The sequence below is a fragment of the Colobus angolensis genome, unplaced genomic scaffold, assembly GCF_000951035.1.
Source record: "Colobus angolensis palliatus isolate OR3802 unplaced genomic scaffold, Cang.pa_1.0 Scaffold455, whole genome shotgun sequence".
Lineage (NCBI taxonomy): Eukaryota > Metazoa > Chordata > Mammalia > Primates > Cercopithecidae > Colobus > Colobus angolensis.
Window position 1 is genome coordinate 1,410,606 of NW_012117988.1, and position 20,054 is coordinate 1,430,659.

The 20,054-nt window shown below is 33.7% G+C and overlaps 1 protein-coding gene across 1 annotated transcript in view; it reads right to left on the bottom strand.

Moving 5' to 3' along the window:
- Nucleotides 1–20,054, bottom strand: part of LINGO2 (leucine rich repeat and Ig domain containing 2) — a 1,254,362-nt gene that overhangs the window by 684,911 nt on the left and 549,397 nt on the right. Inside the window, exon 3 of the mRNA XM_011958015.1 lies at nucleotides 10,722–10,802. The gene's annotated coding sequence lies outside the window, so the exon portion shown is untranslated. The remainder of the gene's footprint in view (nucleotides 1–10,721; nucleotides 10,803–20,054) is intronic.

Sequence of the window (20,054 nt, forward strand, 5' to 3'; positions counted from 1 at the left end):
TGTCCAGGCTGATCTCAAACTCCTGGGCTCAAGCAGTCCACCTGCCTCAGCCCCCCAAACTGTTGGGATTACAGACATGAGCTACCATGCTTGGCCAACGGCTGACTTCTGAATCGCAAAGATGATGACCAGAGACCAGTGTAGCAACAGGTGGAATGTAACAAAATAAAATAACTGGTAACTTACAATCATATACTTTAAAAAATGACTTTCAATGAGGAGAATAAAAGAAAGACATTCATAAACAAACAAAAACTGAGCTTTTGCTACCAATAATTACAAAGGGACATTTTAAATGTTCTGCAGGAGGAAGTAAATAATCTCAGAAGGAAAATGTCAGATATAAGAAGGAATGATGAGCAATGTCAGTGACCAATATGACTGTTTATCTATATTAAACAAAAATGAAGTTGTCATCCGGATTAAAAACTGTAATGGAACTAAAATATATAAAAATTGCATATAAAATAATTATAGTTAAGTTATTATGAGCACCTATATTATTTTGAAAGTGAATAAAGATTAAAACTGACACTTTGATGAGTTTATGCATCATAAATTTTCTAGCGATCATATATTAGAAATTAAAATATGATTATTAATTGAACAGAAAGAAATATGAATGAGAATAATCAATTCAAAATATCCAAGAAATGGACAAAGATAAAAGGAATTAGACAAATAAAAAACAAAAATAACAGTGAAGACATAACAAAAATATGGTAGCATTTGTAATAAATGTAAATAGACTAATTACCTCAGCTAAAATACAAAATTCAAAGCTGTGGCTGAATGGCAGAGAAGCAGTATGGTTCCATTAATGTACATTTCAAAACTTTATAATTTATATATCTCACAATAAATATATATTGGTAAAAATATAGCTTAAAATCATAATAAAAAGAAAAATAATGATAATAAAATTCAAAAGAAGGATGATCTCTGAGAGGCCACAGAAAGGGATTGGATTAAGGAAGAACATACTTGTTAATTCAGGATATGTTATTTTTTTTTCCTTACACTAGATTCTGGACATAATGGTTATGCATTGTATACTTTCACCTACTCATATATATTTTAAAATGTTTGTTTCCCTCCATATTCAATACAACCAATAAAAAAGAGGCAGCATCAAAAATAAAAGATTTTACATGAATATGGAATGTGTCGTATCTCTCTTCTGATGCCACGTTTTCTGTCGTCTTGAGAAGGAGAGCTGTCTTTGATTGAGGAACCGACTGAATGCATATAGCATTACAGAAACTAAATCTGGGGCAAGTCCAGATGACCATTAACTTCTGCCAGGTAGTTAACTGTTGCAGACTGCAAAAATGTCCCAATTTCTCACCACTGCCTTTATAGTGTGACCTTGCAACTACCTCTCTCCAGAGGTGGAGTCTATTTGTCTATGTCTTGTATCTGGATAGGCTTGTTACCTGCTTTGACCAACAAGATGCAGCAAAATAAATAAATAAACAAATAAATAAATAAATTAATTAATTAATTTAATTAAATTAAAAATGGGCCAATTCTAAGCACTGATCTCAAGAAGTTGTAAATACTATTCTTTGTCTTGAAATCCTGCTATCCATTTTGTGAATCTGTCTAAGCTACCCCACTGTATGATGAGAGACATGTGACCCAGTCACTCCTGTTGTATCTGCCAGAAACTTGAAAATAGATGATCAAAGCCATCCCAGAGTAGCCAGCCTTGGCCTGCTCTACAGCTGACTTCATATGCGTAAGTTAGCTCAGGTACAATATTGAACCGAGGATCATCAAAACTGCCTGCCCATTGTTGTTAGGGACCCGTGGATCGCTAACAATAAATGATTGTTGTATTAAGCATGTAAGTTTGGGGGTTAATCAAAGCAGATATTAAACATAAATAAACTGATTCTACAACTTTATAAGCACTATTTCTTTCCTTCCTATTGTTCTTTTGTTGTGAAAGTACTCATAGAAATGTTAACCTGGATATAATTTTCTAAACACAGGAAACATGAAGTGGCCATGAATATTTCTATTGCATGTAAAATGTCCCCATTTTGAAAAATTTGAGACATGGAAATCTTCAAAAATGATAGATTTAAAATTACATTTTTAAAAAGTCAAATGGGATAAAGTTTCTTAAGGATAAAACAAAAAAACTCAAGAGAGATGCACAGGTTAGGAAACTGAGATGTGCTGATATTCCTTCTTCAATTTGTGGTGCTGTGAAAACCTTGTACTATGGAGCCACAGTATTCATAAGAACAAGAGAATAGGGGTGGCAGGAGGTATTTTTAACAAAGTCATCAAGGTACTCATGAGGATGGCATATTTTCCATGAACAAGTAGCATAACTTAGTACTTTGTTTGAATGCCACACACAGCATAATGGAAATGGCACTTTCAGAATACTGATTCTCCCACAGGGAACTCAACAGTGAACTAGGAAAAGATCACAGGCTCTGACAGTTGATTGGTGAATTAATTAGATGTTGAACTTCTTTAATGCTATGGTAAATTACATGTGGAGCGTGCACTCAGAGTCATAAAAAGATTCCAAGGATGCTAGGTGTCACACAACAGTAGGGCAAAATGTAATCAGAATCCAGAGCAGGGCCCAATGCAGATCGGTTTACCAGAGGCCTGCTGAGATTAATCTTACTTGTATCCTTTTCTGAGGGGAAAATTTAGATTGAGTGGCACAATTATTTAGGCTATAAGCAAAAGGAATTGATGCTTTTTTTTTATTTTATTCTGTCTAAATTGTTCTTGACACAGACTTAGAAAGTTAATATTTATCAACTTTTTACTCACCTTTAAAGTCACACCTCTTCATGTAATCTATCAAGTGATAGGAGATTTTTAAGAAAGAACAGAGAGAGGGCCATTTTTTATTCTGCTATGACCACATTTGTCATTGCTGCCTATATGCTCTCAGAAAATACTTATTGTTGGCCTTTGTTGCTAAATACATGTGGGTATGTAATATATTGTTCTTATCAATTGTGTGATCTTGGGCAAGTTAATTAATTTCTTTAGCCCTCAGTTTCTTCATTTGCAGAATGGGGACAATGACAGTATTCATTCTGTAGGGCTATAATGTGAATTAATTATGTAAATATTGCAAAGTACTTAAAATAGCGTCGGGCACATGGCAAGTGTTATAAAAGTTGCTGAATGAATATTGAAACAAAAACAATGTTCACCTATTTCCAAAGAGATCCAACACCATTTAAACTTCTGATCATTCAGCAAAAAAGACTTTGATTTCCAACACAGTGAATAACCAAAAATGAGACTTTCCCTGGGAAAATGAAGCTTTCATAGAGGTAAATAGAAGAATATTAACAAAGTTTCACACATCAAGGGTAGATGTGTGAGTGTTCAATGGAGTTTTACTCTTCTTCCCTATTATCTTCTGTAACTAGGAGAATATGGAAATAAATATACATTAGGAATTATATCTGTCAGGCCAAAAAAGTCATCTAAATTCATTTCAAACTTCTTTTCTGCTGACAAGTAGATGCTGCTGCTAACATATTGAGGTGCAGTTGTATTTTTTTGTTGTTGTTGTTGTTTTTGGTAGGGACAGAGTCTTGCTCTGTTGCCCAGGCTGGAGTGCAGTGGTGCCATCTTGGCTTGCTACAACCTCGGCTGCCCAGGTTCAAGCAATTCTCCTGTCTCAGTCTCCTGAGTAGCTGGGACTACAGGTGCTGGTCACCACGCCTGGCTAATTTTTGTGTTTTTAGAAGAGATGGGGTATCACCATTTTGGTCACGCTGGGCTCGAACTCCTGACCTCAGGTGATCCACCCGCCTTGGCCTCCCAAAGTGCTGGGATTACAGGAGTGATCCACCGCACCCGGCCTGCAGTTGTATTCTGATTAGATATCCTGCATGCCCTGTGAGAATGGCACGCAACAAATGCAAACACAGTTTGCTGCAATTCAACTCTTACCATGAGCAAAATACTGGGAAAGGCCTTCAAGAAAATGCATACCAAAAACTGGAATAAGTTCCTCTGCTTCATATCTCCAAAATATGTATTAATAATATTTTAATATCTTTCACAAATTATAAGTGACTGAAAATATATATGGGTGTATAAAGAACACATAAAACATTTTAAAATGTTATTTTTAATTTTAGCTCCTTTCTCTTCTCCTGTCTGCTGTATGCTGAAGATGACTGCTGAGTCATGACAAGTCCTGCACTGCTGACAAAATGCATAAGGATTATATAGGGTTGAGTTGAGATAAACACAAAAAGTGGACCAATATTCCTGGAAGAGATTATATCTGAATTATTATACCTAAAAAGGCTTGAGTTATTTAAGTCCCTTATTAAGACTGATGATACTACAATATTCATGAGGAACAAAAATGCTATCTATAGATAACATGAGATATTTGGTAAAGAGAAGTAAGAAATTAAATATTTATATTGAGAGAAGATATTGTGTCCTGCTTTATTCTTAAGAAGATTTGGGATGGTATCATAAGTTGGTTTTGATGCAGGATAAAAATAAGTGAGGAAAAAAATTTAAAACAGATACAATAATGCTAGGGATAAAATTAGTCCCTACTAGAAATTAGGTAAGACTATGGCTAAGGAAATCTAGGATGATTGGACTTCTTCCTCAGCCCATAGTACTGCTTTTTTTGTTACTCCTAGGGGAGCTATCTGCAAGGAACAATGACAAAAGAGGACCAAGTTCCACTTTCTTATTAAACAGTCTTTGAGACCTATATGCTAAGATAGCGCTGTGATAAATGGGGCTGGAACCAGAGTCTCGTTAGAAGCCTGAGAGACCTCTACTACTCACTCTCGATTTAAGCCCAAATAGTAGATTTTAGGTTGATCAGGTTGGATGCTTTCAAGGGAAAAACAGGTCAGAGAGAATAGGGAGTAAGACTTTGGTCAGTTTAACCTTTTGAGATAAGATAAAAAGGAGAAGAGTACTAGGAAGAAGGATGACTGGGCTTCTCCATGTAGAAGGGCCTTTCAGTTTGACAGGAAAAGAGAGAAACATAGATAAATTTTCATCGAATGGCTATCACACAGAACCAAGGAACCTCTCTAATGAGATCATTATATCCTCTTCTTGGGGACTAGAGTTTCTTGTCTCCCAGAAATCTCTTTCTGTAGTTATTATACAGATATTCCAGATATTGACCTTGTTATAATTCAGGTCCCAGCTTAAACTATATCTACAGTGACAACACAATTCAAAGTAGCTAGCTCTTCAAGCTCTCACCTTGTTTTACTTTTAACTTAGCACTTATTACTGAATATTTTCTTTCAAATATTTTTCTTATTAATGGACTCCATATCAAAACTACCCATGTAGAACATAAGGTCTATGACAACAAGGACTTCATCTATATTATTTACGTATTCGTTTACATATATATGTAACATATGTATGTATTTACATGTTACATATATATGTATTTATATATATATAAAACTCATATATCTATATAACTCATATACATATATATGAGTTTTAAGCGAACACAATAGGTACTCAGTAAAGATTTAGCAAATAAATACATGCATGAAAATGTGTTTTAGTAAGCCAAGAAAGGTGGTGGAAAAAGAGATGCTTCTTGAGAACTTACTTTAATATTGGCAATAGCTGACATTTATCAAGAGTTTTATCTTCAGAACAAAACCATAACATAAATACTGAAGAGAAAAATGCAGTGGCAACCTGATCAAATCTACTCTAGATCTAAATAAAAGATATGGGATCCACACCTAGACTGATCTCAGAGCAGTTATGCTTCACTACCATGTATGCCATTAGATTCTATTTACATGCCAAATATGTGCAACAGATTTAGTTCTGAAATTCCTAGTATTCCACACACACATGCAAATAAATCTATTGCATGATCCAATAGAATCATAAGTTAAAAATAAATGAGTTGCCATAAAAAATCCTTGCTATTTGGAGTGGTGAGACTGGAGGAAAATATATACCATGGTCTCCTGAATAGAGAAACTTCATAAAGGATGAAGAAAAACACACCGTGAATTACACCATGAATAATATTACTAAATGCAAGCATGAACTTCCAGCATTTATAATACAAATCAGTGTAAGTTGGTAGCATTGATTCAAGTTTTGGTTTAGTGAAAGCACCGCTATGGAGAAAATATAAAGATTTTAATAGCCTTGTTTAATTCATTTGTAAAATTAAAGCTATGTAGATGAATGAAATGGATTAATATCATTTAGGCAAGCATTCCTCAACATTATTTCTGACACCTACATTGACGATCAATATTGGCTGGTAAAAGTTATGATGTATGTATTTTATGATGAGTACCAGATCATAGATATTTAGTGTTTTTTTTTTTTTTTTTTTTTTTAAGATGGAGTTTCATTCTTGTTGCCCAGGCTGGAGTGCAATGGTGTGATCTCGGCTCACTGCAACCTCCACCTCTGGGTTCAAGTGATTCTTCTGCCTAAGCCTCCTGAGTAGCTGGGATTACACAAATGCACCACCATACCCAGCTAATTTTTGTATTTTCAGTAGAGATGGGGTGTCACCATCTTGGTCAGGCTGGTCTCAAACTCCTGACATCAGGTGATTAACCCTCCTCGGCCTCCCAAAATGTTGGGATTACAGGTGTGAGTCACCATGCCCAGCTTTGTGTTACTTTTTAAGAATGTATTCATGGGTTTGAAAACATGCATAATTTTGGTAACTTCTCAGAAGCAGATATGGTTAATCAGAATATATACCTGAACATGCTACTACTATACTTCTGCAGAGACATACAAATGGAAATATATACAACCAATATCAAGACTTTCCTTTGAAAATAACTGGTTTTATCCAATATATGAAAAGAAATATGATTAATGGCCAACACTTTATCCAATCTAGAACTCTATATCAATAGAAAATAATAAGTAAAATACCCATAAAATATTTGGTATTAATCTATGCTTTAAAATGGCTCTAAAATGTACTCCTACTTAACTTAATAATTGTTAGGCTCTAATTCAAGGTCAAGTAAATGGCAAAGTATATATTCTGTAACAGTTTATTTTAAATCACTCTTTCTTACCATCCTTGGTTATACTATGAGCCTCAATGACATCATATGGTGAGCAGTACTTTTATTACCCTTTTTTTCTCAGTGTAGTAAACTAAGCCTCAGAGACCTCATATAAATTGTAAAAGTGACATATCCAGAAATAGAAACCCTGGAATACTGAATCTGGATCTGGGATTGTAACCACTGAAATATGTTGCCGTACTTTTGTCAGTTTTTCTCAGCTAGATCAAACTAATATATGTTTAAGCACAGTAAATAGTTGGCTTTAGGTCCATGTCCTAGTGATGGAATTAAAATACAACAATCCTAGCGTTTTTAAATGAATATTCTTTATATTAAAATCACTTTAAATTAAGAAAACATATAGCTTAAAAAGTATCACTTAGTATTAAATAAAATGTATATAAAGGCTATTTCTCCACCTAAAAGATCATCAAAGACTTGTAGAATAATAAAAGAGATGTAAAGTGTTATTTCTTCACACACTGGTTGACAAATGCATGGTCTGTGAGAAGCACTTGGCTGGCCAAACAAACACACCAACTATTATCTCTAGAGTCAGTACTCAATTCTTTATGTAACAGCCCATTCAGTTTATATAGAAATTGTAATTTTCACAGTTATTTCTCACTTTAACTAAACCCATGCTATATTATTTTTAAAACCTTTCTCGTATTGGGTCACATTTCATCCAAATGTCTCATGGCCTCCCTTAGAAACACAGCTATAAAATCTAATCTCCTTTTCACCTGACATCATTTAAAACAGTTACAGAGAGTTACCATCATGTCTTACACTTTTAAATCTTACTTTCTCCAAACAAGTCATACCTAATCCTCTCAAACCTTCAAATTCCCACTAGGCACGGTGGCTCACGCTTGTAGTCCCAGCACCTCGGGATGCCGAGGCAAGTGGATCATTTGAGGTCAGGAGTTCAAGAGCAGCCTGGCCAACATGATGAAACCCCATCTCCACTAAAAATTCAAAAATTATCTGGGCATGGTACTGCATGATGGTAGTCCCAGTTACTCAGGGGGCTGAGGCATGAGGATTGCTTGAACCCAGGAGGCGGAGGTTGCAGTGAGCCAAGACTGTGCCACTGCACTCCAGCCTGGGCAACAGGGTGAGCCTCCATCAAAAAAAAAGAAAAAAAAAAAGAAAAAAAAAAAAACCCTTCAAATTCCCAAATTATTATGTCTGTTCTGGGCAGTTATCCTTGGGTGTTCAATGTTCTTCTTCAACGTGAACTGAGCTAACAGTTTTGGGCATATTCTTCTATACACACTGCTGACCTATTTTACAGCTTGTTCAGTATGCCTGTGTTGTCATCTACATTCCAATTGCATGTTGGTCATCACACTGGTGACACCTTCTAAACATGAACCTATGACTCTATGGACAACATAAAATGTCTCTGCTATATTCACAATTTTTCTAGCTCTTAACTAATATCATGGATTTTTTTAAAATATTCTGGATGGCTTTAGAATTGAGAAAATAATCTTTAAAACCCCACCAAAGATTTTGAGGAAACGAAGACCTTTATTTTTCTTGGAGATCAGCAATAAAATAATGGTAAATAATTCAGTACCCGTGGTGGAGTGGTGGTAGTAGGGGAAGGTTAAAATCTCCTTTTCTTATTTTAAATGAAATCTTATCCGTAGGCAAAAGAAAAGGAGCCAGTGCTATGGGGCAAAGAGGATGAAAATGGAAGTGAAAATGAACTTAATAATTAGAACTAGAACCTAGAGGATATTGACCTATCATTTCACCCTTCCTATGTTACATGCCTTAAACTTTGGTTAAAATAAAGTTCTCAGTGCAGAAAAATTTGCATATGGATTTGATTTTTTAATCCAATAAAAATGAAACAAAATATTAATTTTAAATAAATTCTAGTAATTTCATAGATTAATAATGTGTTTCACTTTTAGCTGATAAGAAAAAAAAAACCTCCTAATTATATGCTCTGAAAGTACATCTTTAATACATCTAAAAACAACTAGTGGCCATTGGGTTCACAATCAGAGAAATATTGCAGAATGTCACATATATTCAAGCAGGAAAAAAAGATTTTAATTTACCAGGATTACTTAAGCTGAGTAAAGAAACTGTGAAAGAGTATTCTCAGATATATTCAAAAAAGCAATTACATTTTACTGTGTCTCCAAATCATTTCAAATTTATCATATTTTAAGTGTCATTAAATGTTCTTTTTGATTGGAAGAGCCCTATAAATGACAGGCAGTTTTGTGCTGTGCAAATTAGCAGCTTCTCCTAATTCTTTTCACAAGACTGTCAATTTTTTATGTATTATCTCATCCAAGTTCACATAATGGAGACTCTTGTAAATTTTAAACCATATGCTTCATTGTGCAGCTCACAATTTAAATTTTATCAATGATGCCTTTAATTTTTTTAAAAAACTGACCAATATTGTGTATTTTGTACCTGTTTAATTTACCCTAGTTATACCTGAAATATATGTATTTTTATATTTAATCTATATTTCTGCAAATGAAGAATGTCAGTTTTCTCTGAACCCCAAGATCCCATCCTAGACTAAGGTGTAGGTATATTTTTGTGTCTATGTGTGTATTCACCATTTCTACCTGGGTAAATCACTTATGTACAACTCCCTGCTTCCTGTCTATTATTGTTTGAGACAAGTGAACTTGGCTGGAAGCAAGCATATTCCCTTTTTAGAAAACTTATTTTTTTTTCAGAAGACAATTTTGTATTAGTGCTTCATTTCTTTGCCTTCGTGAGGACACAAGTGATGCAGTTCCATACACCTTTCTTTAGATGAATTAAATAAGACATTTCTTAACAGTTATGAGCTAAACTTAATCTTCCTGGGCACCACTGGATTTCTTTGTTGTTGTTGTTGTTGTTTTTCTGTAATTTCAGGTAGTAAAAAGAAAACAGCAGTTGTAAATGCCACAATATACTTTCCAACATTTGGAAGAAATACGAAAATATAAAAACAAAAATACCCATTGTGATGCTCGGTAAGTATTCACTAGCAGAGAAGGCAAAGATAAAGAAACTAACAAGACATTCCAGGAAAAGAAAGTCACTCCCATCACATATATACAAGCCACTGTAAGGCCATTAGTATTACTGGGGGAAATAAAAAGTAAAGGAACTCAGTTTTCATTTAAAATGTACAATACCTCCTATACAAATTTAAATTTATATACCTCTTATATCACAACTTTTGTTGTATGTATTAATAAAGAAACATCTTCAGTCATCGCCCTTTCAAATGTATATTAAAACATGCTAAAATGGTGTTTTAATGGATAAAATATGACGTATATTTGAACACACTAAAATGGTGTTTTAATGGATAAAAATGACGTTAAGCAAACACAAACAGTATACAGACTGTCAGAGACATCATCACATATATAATAGCTTTACAGAGAAAAATTTATAAGGCCAGCAGTGGATTGTCAACATGCCAATAACTTCCTCCAGTCACTTTGGGGCACAAAAATTACAGGAACTAATGAAATGCTTGATTAAATTATCAAATATATGATTAAATAAAATTGTCCTCTTCCTTGGTATAATAAAAATACATTTTAAAATAAAAAATACTATTTCATTTCATCCTGAAAATATAATTAAAATAAATTTGGCATTTACCTCATGTGATTAAAAATCCACTGGATACTTTAGAAGCACAGGCAGCTCACGATACAGCTTTCTGACGGCACTCATCAATTCCTACAAATAACAAGAGGGTGAAAGAGAATATTCAGAGCAATACATGTCTCTGTTAAATGATGGCGATTAGCGATGAAACTTTTATTATCACTCTGCATTGCCTTTTAAAATGTACCTGACTATATATTGCTGTTATAATAGCTTTTGTTAAATGTGCAATATAGCAATGAAAATTATGTCTGTCTGGGACTTCCAAGGTACTAAAATAGACCCCAGATTACGACGTACTGCAAAATATCAAACCACACAGTAGCACGTTATTTTACTGAGAAAGGCTCTTGGATTATAAAAACAAAATAATTTGTAAATGAAATGTTTTCTTATGTGTGTTACCACATCAAATCATTTTTCTAATCATGATGCTAAGTTATCAGAAGTAGAGGGTTTAGCTTTTACCGTTGGCTACTTTAACTAAATTTTAGCAAATATCCTTACTTTATATCTCATAGATTTCCCAGGGAAGAGCCATAAAATGTGGGAAATGATGGTTATCCATCTGATAAGTGAATATGCAATATGGTAGTTTTTAACTTATCAAATGAATGGCTATCATTTCCTACATTTTATGAATCTTCCTCAGGAAGACATAGAAAATAAAATAGATATGCTTGCTAAAATAGCAAGATACTACATAGTATATACAGTAGAAAATTATATAGTAACTCAAACTTTTACAGTTTCAATTATTTGGGGAAGAAACTTTTTTAAAAAAGCATTATTTTCTCCCATCTACTTGATAAAAGAGAAATAAAATAAGCAACATAGATGAGTATTTTGTTGCTGCATATTGTCACTTTGCCATGTTTCCCATACACAAATATGTCGCGTGACAACTGTATAGCATCCCTTTTCTACATGCCCATTACTCTAAGCCTCACACATGTTACATTCAGGAACAAATCTCAGTGAATCAGCACCATGGATGTCTGCTCATCCTTTCCCCTCTGCACATCCCTGACCATTCCTTTAAACCTCTGACTCTTCAGGTGACAAAGATGGTCAAGGTAGAATAAAAAGAGATGGTAGAAAGATGGTGATCCTGTATTCATAATAGCAAAGACATATAATAAACCTAAATGCTCATCAATGGCAGATTGGATGAACAAAATATGGTACATATACAACACAAAATGCTATGCAGCCATAAAAAAGAAAAAGATTATGACCTTTGCAGCAACATGGACAGAGCTGGAGGCCATTATCTTAAGCAAAAAGACACAGAAACAGAAAACCAAATACCACATGTTCTCACTTATAAGTGGAAGCTAAACAACGACAATACATGGACACAAAGAAGGAAACAACAGACACGGGGGCCTATTAAGAGTGGAGGGTTGGAGGAGGGAGAGAATCAACAAACTACCTATCATGTACTATGCCTATTCACCAGGTGATTAAATAGCCTGTACAAGAAGCCTATGTGACATGCAATTCCCTATATAACAAATCTGAACATGTACCCCAAACCTAAAATAAAAGTTAAAAAAAAAATGGTACTCAACTAAGAAGTATAACTTTGTCAAGGCACATATAGAAGATTGGAACATAAATATATGAGCATTTTCTTATCACAGGAGAAGTCATATAAGTTCATGATTTAACTGTTGGATTTATAAAAATTATAGTATTTCAATTTTTCTGAAAGCTACTAGCAGGAATTATATATATATATTTCTTATTTTTATATATAATATATTATTAAATATATATTAATATATATTTATAAATATATATATATTTCTTATTACTTTTTGTTTGTTTGTTTGGAGGTATTACAACTCACTTTGAGAAAAAGATGCTTTATAGCCAAATAAATTCAGTATAGTGAATAACACATCTTGTTAGGTTCTAGAAAGAAATTAGAAGCTACACTTCCACTAGGGGGAAACAGACTTAGAAAGTGGCAACCACTTTTAGCAAGAAATTGAGCATTCATATGTTCAGAATAGTAGGACACTAGGCAGAAAAACCCTAAAACACCAGGAATGGTTGCGTTGCATTTTATGAATTTCTACATATGTTGCAGAAACATCCTGTTTTCTTGAGAATGCTTCAACTTCTCCAATGCCCGGTTGCCTTCTAAATCTGTACAGTATTCATTTTTTTGTGCTCTGTTTTATTTTATGATTTATAAATCCACAGCAAACAATCTAACTCTTTATTGGAAGCTCACTGTAACAAGTGCTGTGATAGGCACTTTCATATACATATCTCATTTAATCAACAAGATATGTACACTGTCACACTTTGCAACCATTGGCTTATATACTGGATATCTCAGCATACAAATCTTAAATTATAAGTTGTATGTTCCATGAAATAAAGTGCTGTTTCCTATTCATTTTAAGTTTTAAGTTCCATATATTTAATTTGACTAAAGTGCTTTCTGAATGTCTAAAGTGTTTATTGAGTGTTTTAAAATATATATGGAATGTGAAAATTATTCAACTAAATCCATGATCTATTAGTTTGAAATGTGAATTTTAGCATTACAATGGAGAGATTCCTGAAACCTCATAAGATCTTTTGTTTATGATATTTATATATTAGATATATGATCTCTTTGAGGAAGAAGAAATGTACATTATATTTACAACCCACAAACCAGAAATTCCTAATTCCTTGGAAGAAAATAATTTTAACTAATACCCAATGTTATTTGAGGGATGTGAAAAATAAGTTATGTTGGTGAAGTAAGGAGTATGAATGCAAAAGAAGAAACAAGATTAAAAGGAGACTTTTTCTAAAAAGAAAACTAAATGGTCAAGTGAGTGGATAAATAAGTTGGGTGAAAAGTGTTGATAAAACTTATAATAGCATTGTGTTTGCAAGGTATTTTTTGAAGGGGAGTTTAAGTAGTACAATTTTCCAAGTAGAAATTCCTACAGAGTTTTGTGGGTTAATAACAAAATAATGGAGAAAAGAAACCAAAGCTGTAATTTCTAAAAAAGTAAATCAAAATTTACAGTGATGGGGCATCACATTCTGTATTAAATGATAACAGCAGATGAGAAGCCAGGCCCAGATGTAATCCTAGATCATGTGATTTTTTAGATTCTTCTCCCCAAAATGATTTAGAGAAATAGCAGAAAGATATTAGTAATAGAATAAATATTGTTCAGGCCAGGTGTGGTGGCTCAGATCTGTAATCCCAGCACTTTCAAAGGCTGAGGCAGGCAGATCAACTGAGGTCAGGAGTTCAAGACCAGCCTGGTCAAAACAGAGAAACCTTGTCTCTACTAAAAATAAAAAAAATAAAAAAATCCGGGTGTGGTGGCATGTACCTGTAATGCCAGCTGCTTGGGAGGCTGAGGTAGAAGAATCGCTTGAACCCAGGAGGAAGAGGTTGCAGTGAGCCAAGATGGCACCACTACCGTCCACCCTGGGCAACAGAATGAGACTCTGTCATAATAATAATAATAAATATTGTTCAGAGGATAAAAAAGGAAAATATGAAAATCAGTTTCTTAAGAATTGGTAGATGTAGCTCAATTGAACTGGGACAAGACTGAGAACAGAAACATTAAGAAGCTATATCCTGAACACTTTAATCAACACAATTCAAGGTGAGTGATAATGTTTATAAACAAAAGACAAAAAGTGGGAATTTGATGAATGTGCATTTTAAAGTAGTTAACAGACAAAAGATACCCCCAAACCATGTGTAAAAAAAAAAATAAAATTCATCTCTATGCTTAGGATGATCAATAAAATCTAAAGTAGTGAGTGTATCTAATTAAAAAAAAATAGATTCAGTCTCATAGTCATCATGATATAATGGTTAAGAGAGAAAATAATGTTAAAGAGAGGTAGTGAACATGCTGTAACAGTAACTATAGAGGATTAATATTTTTAAACTTCAAACAAACGTGACTCTAACTTCAAGGCCGGCAATATGTAAATGCAATTGATAAAATAATAACTGTGGCTGTGTTGACTTCTTATACAATACATGTAATCATCTTTAAGGATAAACAATACTTTAAATTGATTCAAACTGGGTAAGTATATCATTTAGGTTTACAGTGATATGCTAGGAATAATTTGAAAAAGAAGGAAACAATCTCCCTGGAACTTCAGTTGAAGTTTTAGAAGGAAAAATATCAACCTACACTTGAATGTTTCTAGGTGGAAATAGTCTGTAGTTATTAATTATGTCTCTACAATTGTTTCAGAGAAAGATTTGAAAACCCCTGCTTTAAAGAAAAAGGTACACATTTTTACCATTTTCTCTGTCTTTTTCCACCACATTTTATAGTGATTCTCATACTTTATTTCAAGGTGGGGAAAAAGGGAGAATACTTTTCCAGAGAAAATATATACTATATGACATCTTCTCTCAAAAAGAAATGAATCCTTAAATTTATTGAAATGTTTATTTAATATTATTCATACTTTACATATAGTAGCCTAGAGCATTTCACATGGCATAACACAGGCTTTCACACATGATGCAGGGTTCATCATGGTCAAAAGGTCTGGCTGGTAAATTTCTTGGATGATTGCATAAGGCTAATAAAACTGCATAACTTAAGGATCATCCAAGTGATCTGCAGCCTCTCACTTGAAGCTCCATCAACATTTTGGAGAGTGCAGAATGTGACCTACAGAAATGGTCTGCACTACATTGGGGAAAGAGGGTCTCTCATACATTGAGTAGACCAAATATTTTCAATTCTTATATGTAATCCGCATCTTCTGTCATATTACGTTTTTTTCTTTTCAGTTACAGAATAGAAGGAAGAAGATAAATAACATGCCTACCATGTACCTAGATATGATACCTAGTGCTTTAAAAACATTATTTAACTTATTCATCACAAAATAAATTATGTGAGAAAGGTCGTATTATCCCACTTTACAAATATATAACTGAGGCTTAGAAAATGAGGCATTTATTTTCTCATGATTACAGATATTTCCGTTATTTATCACTGCCTTTAAAGTATCAAAAATGAAAGGGTTTGGACATGGAACGACTGGGAAGAAACATTATGTTGAATGCAATGGTGCTTAATAAAACTCGAAACCTCTAATCATTGCAGTTGACCAAAGTGGGATGATTTAGTGTTTTATTATCAATATTTCATGATTGTTAAATAAAAGCCAAGTTCTAAATAAAAGCTTGCTCTTTCTCTTATTTGTTATTTTGGCTTTTTGAAAGGACGGTTATTAAAATGCAATATTATTTGTTTCCCTATTAATATTAAGTTTTAGACATACAAAAGTCTACAAAAATATAACATTTTAAACAAGGCATTTTACATGAAATCTAGCTTTTTAATTAATAATATGATATTACTAACAAAATGACATAACAGAAATGACATTTCCTTGGAACTTATATTTAATATTACTTTTCCATCAGAATAGAAAAACTGAAACATGCCATTAATTCAATTTTAACTCTAATATAACAAAATAGTCATATAAATTCTTAATTCTAATGGCACAAATAGTTATGCTAATATTAAGAATTAAATTATATAATGTCTAATTTTAAGACAGCAAATTAGTTATACCATTTGCTGGAGAAATAGAGAGAAAACAGGAACATAGAAAAAATACGTTCAATGAGTAATTTGACTCTGTCATTCACTGAACTTCTTAGTATCAAAAACAAACATTTTTTCAACTTAAAAAAAAGCACAATGACAGTACTACTTGATTGACTGTCTCTATAGATGCCACCTGAAACACGTTGTCATAAATCATAGCAAAAGAGAATCTTACATATTTACTACACTAAATTCTAAATCCTATTTTAGTATATAATGCATATAGCCTGTTCTTCAGTAAATAAATCCAGTAATAAAATAATAAAAGAAGACATTTTGACTTTTCTTTTTTAAGTTGCCTGCTTTAAAAATATGTGTTGTTGTTTTTGGTGGTGGTGGTGGTGTTGGTGGTGGCTCCAAGAAGATTTATGAGGACTTCACTCTGGATTGCTTTGGTGGCTTACATTTCCTTTTGTTCTTGCCTTTTTAGAGATGTACATGATTGGACATTGGCATTTTATTTGCTTTAATCTTTTGAAAACCCAAGAGGGAAAGCCATACATCGTTGTCTTTTTATTAGGTTAATCAAGTTAAAAATTTTCATTGTGTTTAAAGTTTTAAAAGTTGAAATTCTACTATAGCTACACATTTTCCTAAGTGGATGGTATATTTTGTTTAGGCTTAAAACACATGTTTATAAAATCTATCTCTTTAAGTTACACAGAAACAAACACGTACACAAAACTTTTGTGTCTTGTATCACAATAGCAAAATAATAGCGATAATTAACAGTTACGGAATGCTTTCCATATGCCAGGCACTGTTCTATGTACATTACATTTATTTGCATGGTTAATTCTCACAACAGCCCAAATATATTATGTTATCCCAATTGAAAGATACAAAGTTGTGGCACAGAGGGATTAACTAACCAGGCAAGTAAAGAGCTAAGATTTAAACCAAGGTGGTTTGATTTCAGAGTCTGAGCTACTAAGAATTGCTGCACTATCTTTGATTAAAAGATACCAATAATGGCATTCAGATAACAATTGTGCAGACATGTTCCTTAACCATCGCAACTACTCTTGACCAAAAAACATCAAATCATTAAAAATATGATAGAGTGGCAGAAATAGTGAGTGAGAAACAACAGAGCTGAAGCTATCTGAAGGCATGGGCTACTCCTGCTTATTTTATCTCATATTCATTGGTAAAGCATCTAAGACAAAGTAAGCCAGTATCCAAGAAATATTTGTTGTATGAGTGATTAATAAAGAAAGAGGCTTATAAGAGCACTGGTATTTCTGTATATCTTGGCTGGAAGTGCAAACTTCACACACTAGTCCAGATTCAGCACACATTTTTAGTGGATTCACACTCTCACCTTCAACTACGCTAACACTCTCACATAATCCCTTGATCCCTGGCCACCTGTGTTCCATTTACAACTGCCTATATTCATATTCATTAAAGCCTTTTATGCTACAGTCCTTTAATAAACTCCTCTAATGAAAAAATCCATTGTAATTTCATTTAATATAGGTAATTTTAACACAAGTTTTTGATAGAAAATACCATAATTCAGGATAGTAATTCTAATGGTAGGAAGATCGGGCACTAACACTATAAACCAGAAATCCAAACCAAGAAGCCAATACCCTGGGATGTCCTGAGTTTCTCCTTCTCTCTCAACTCCCCAGAAGCATCCAAAACCCATCTACATGTTATCATTATTACTGCCATACCCACTCAAACCTTTCTCCTGGATTATTCTGATGGTCTCCTAACTAGTCTTTCTTCTTGAGCTCCTGCCCTTTCAATCTATTCTATACCTTCCAACCAAAATTATCTTAAAATATCAATTGGATCATGTCTTTCCACAAATGACTTCCTGTGGTGCTTTGAATATTTATAAAAAAAATATTTATTTTTAAATGTTAAATCTAAAAGGCCTGGCCTGATCTGGTCACAGTCAACCTCACTTTCTGGCATGCTCTCACCAGGCTCCATCTGTGTTGAAAGCTTCATTCTATTTCAAAGCCCTTACATGGCCTGTTGCCACCGTTAGAGCAATCCTCTTTCCATTCCTTGCTTAGTCATTTCCTTCTTTCCTTAGGTATCAGCTTAAATGCCACTTCCAAATGAATACCTCTTTCTAAATGGGAGTGCCTTTTGATATTGTTTGGTTTCCTGAAGTTTTCATCCCTGTCATTTTTTCATAATAATAGAGTGGTTTTGAGCTCAAGATTTATGTCCAGACTTACTGAGCTTAAATTTTGAGTGGATCGCTTGCTAGACTGCATGGTGTTAGGAAAGCTGTAATCCTTGTTATGTTCTAGTTTCCTTATTTATAAAATCAGATACAACATCATGTACCTAAAGGGATGGTTGTGAGGTCTAAGTGAGTTAATACAACTAAGCAATCAGAATAGGGCTTTGTACATCAAATACTCAATGAATGGAACTGTCAATACTAAGTGAAATCATATTTATTTGAGTAATCTTTTCATTATATTTTGCTTTCCCGATAAACATGCAAACTTAAGATGAGCAGGAGCCCTGGCTATATCGTTACCCAACCACAAACTTGGTGCCTCAACAGTACTTTCCTTAGAAAAACTCATTACATATTTATTTAATTAATCAGCTAAATAAATGTGTGAATCTACAAATACACAGAATAAATAATTTTAAAATAAAATACTATAGATCAGCGATTTTGGGGAGGGTGGATCTTTGATATCCACAAAATCATAAAATATGTGGCAGTCTGCTTCACTTCTTTGAAAGGTTCCCTGGATCTAAAGAAAATTTTGATATCGTGTTCATTCAACTGTTTCTCAATTCAAAGATATTTGAGAAATGACTGTAAAACACTTAGAGAAATTTGTGGTGGGTCATGTCATCTTCTTTCATTACTGGCAAATTGGGTCGTTAGTGACTACAAAAACTTTGATGACTTTCAGAAAAAAAATTCTAATATAACATTTCTTAAGTTTTAAAGAAATCTTTTCACCATTATCAAAGCTACAACACAGTTCCTTGGGGCTAGACTTTATTCCAAGAAAATCTCAAAACTCAGCTTCCCACATGATTTATCTTCTAATCTTCTAACTTTGGTTCTGATTCTTTGCATTGCTGTTGTGTAGATGTCACCTTATGATGCATAATCAATAAGGATGTCTTGCTGATGCTTTCGAGAAAACTACTGCTATTCCAATCCTCAAAATGGAAAGTATAAGACGCCAGATACCTAGAGTTCCTAATTGTTAAAAAACAGAAATAACACTTTTTTGAGGTATGACTGGCATACGGAAAGCTGTACATATTTAAGGTATACAACTTCATGAGTCTGAAGATAACTTTACACTTGTGAAACAACCATCACCTCACATATAGAAATAATAATAATAAAGAGGGTTTATAATTTTTAATACTTCTATTTAAATGTAGCTATGGAGATAAAAACATGAAAAGAAAGTGTTATACTAAAGCCTACTGAGTTGCTTTGTTCTGCTTTTTTAAGAATATTAATTTGGTCCGAATAGGAACAGCTCCAGTCTCCAACTCCCAGCGCGAAGGACACAGAAGACCGGTGATTTCTGCATTTTCAACGAAGGTACTGGGGTCATCTCACTAGTGAGTGCCGGACAATCGGTGCTGGTCAGCTGTGGCAGCCCGACCAGCGAGAGCTGAAGCAGGGCGAGGCATCGCCTCACCTGGGAAGCGCAAGGGGGAAGGGAATCCCTTTTCC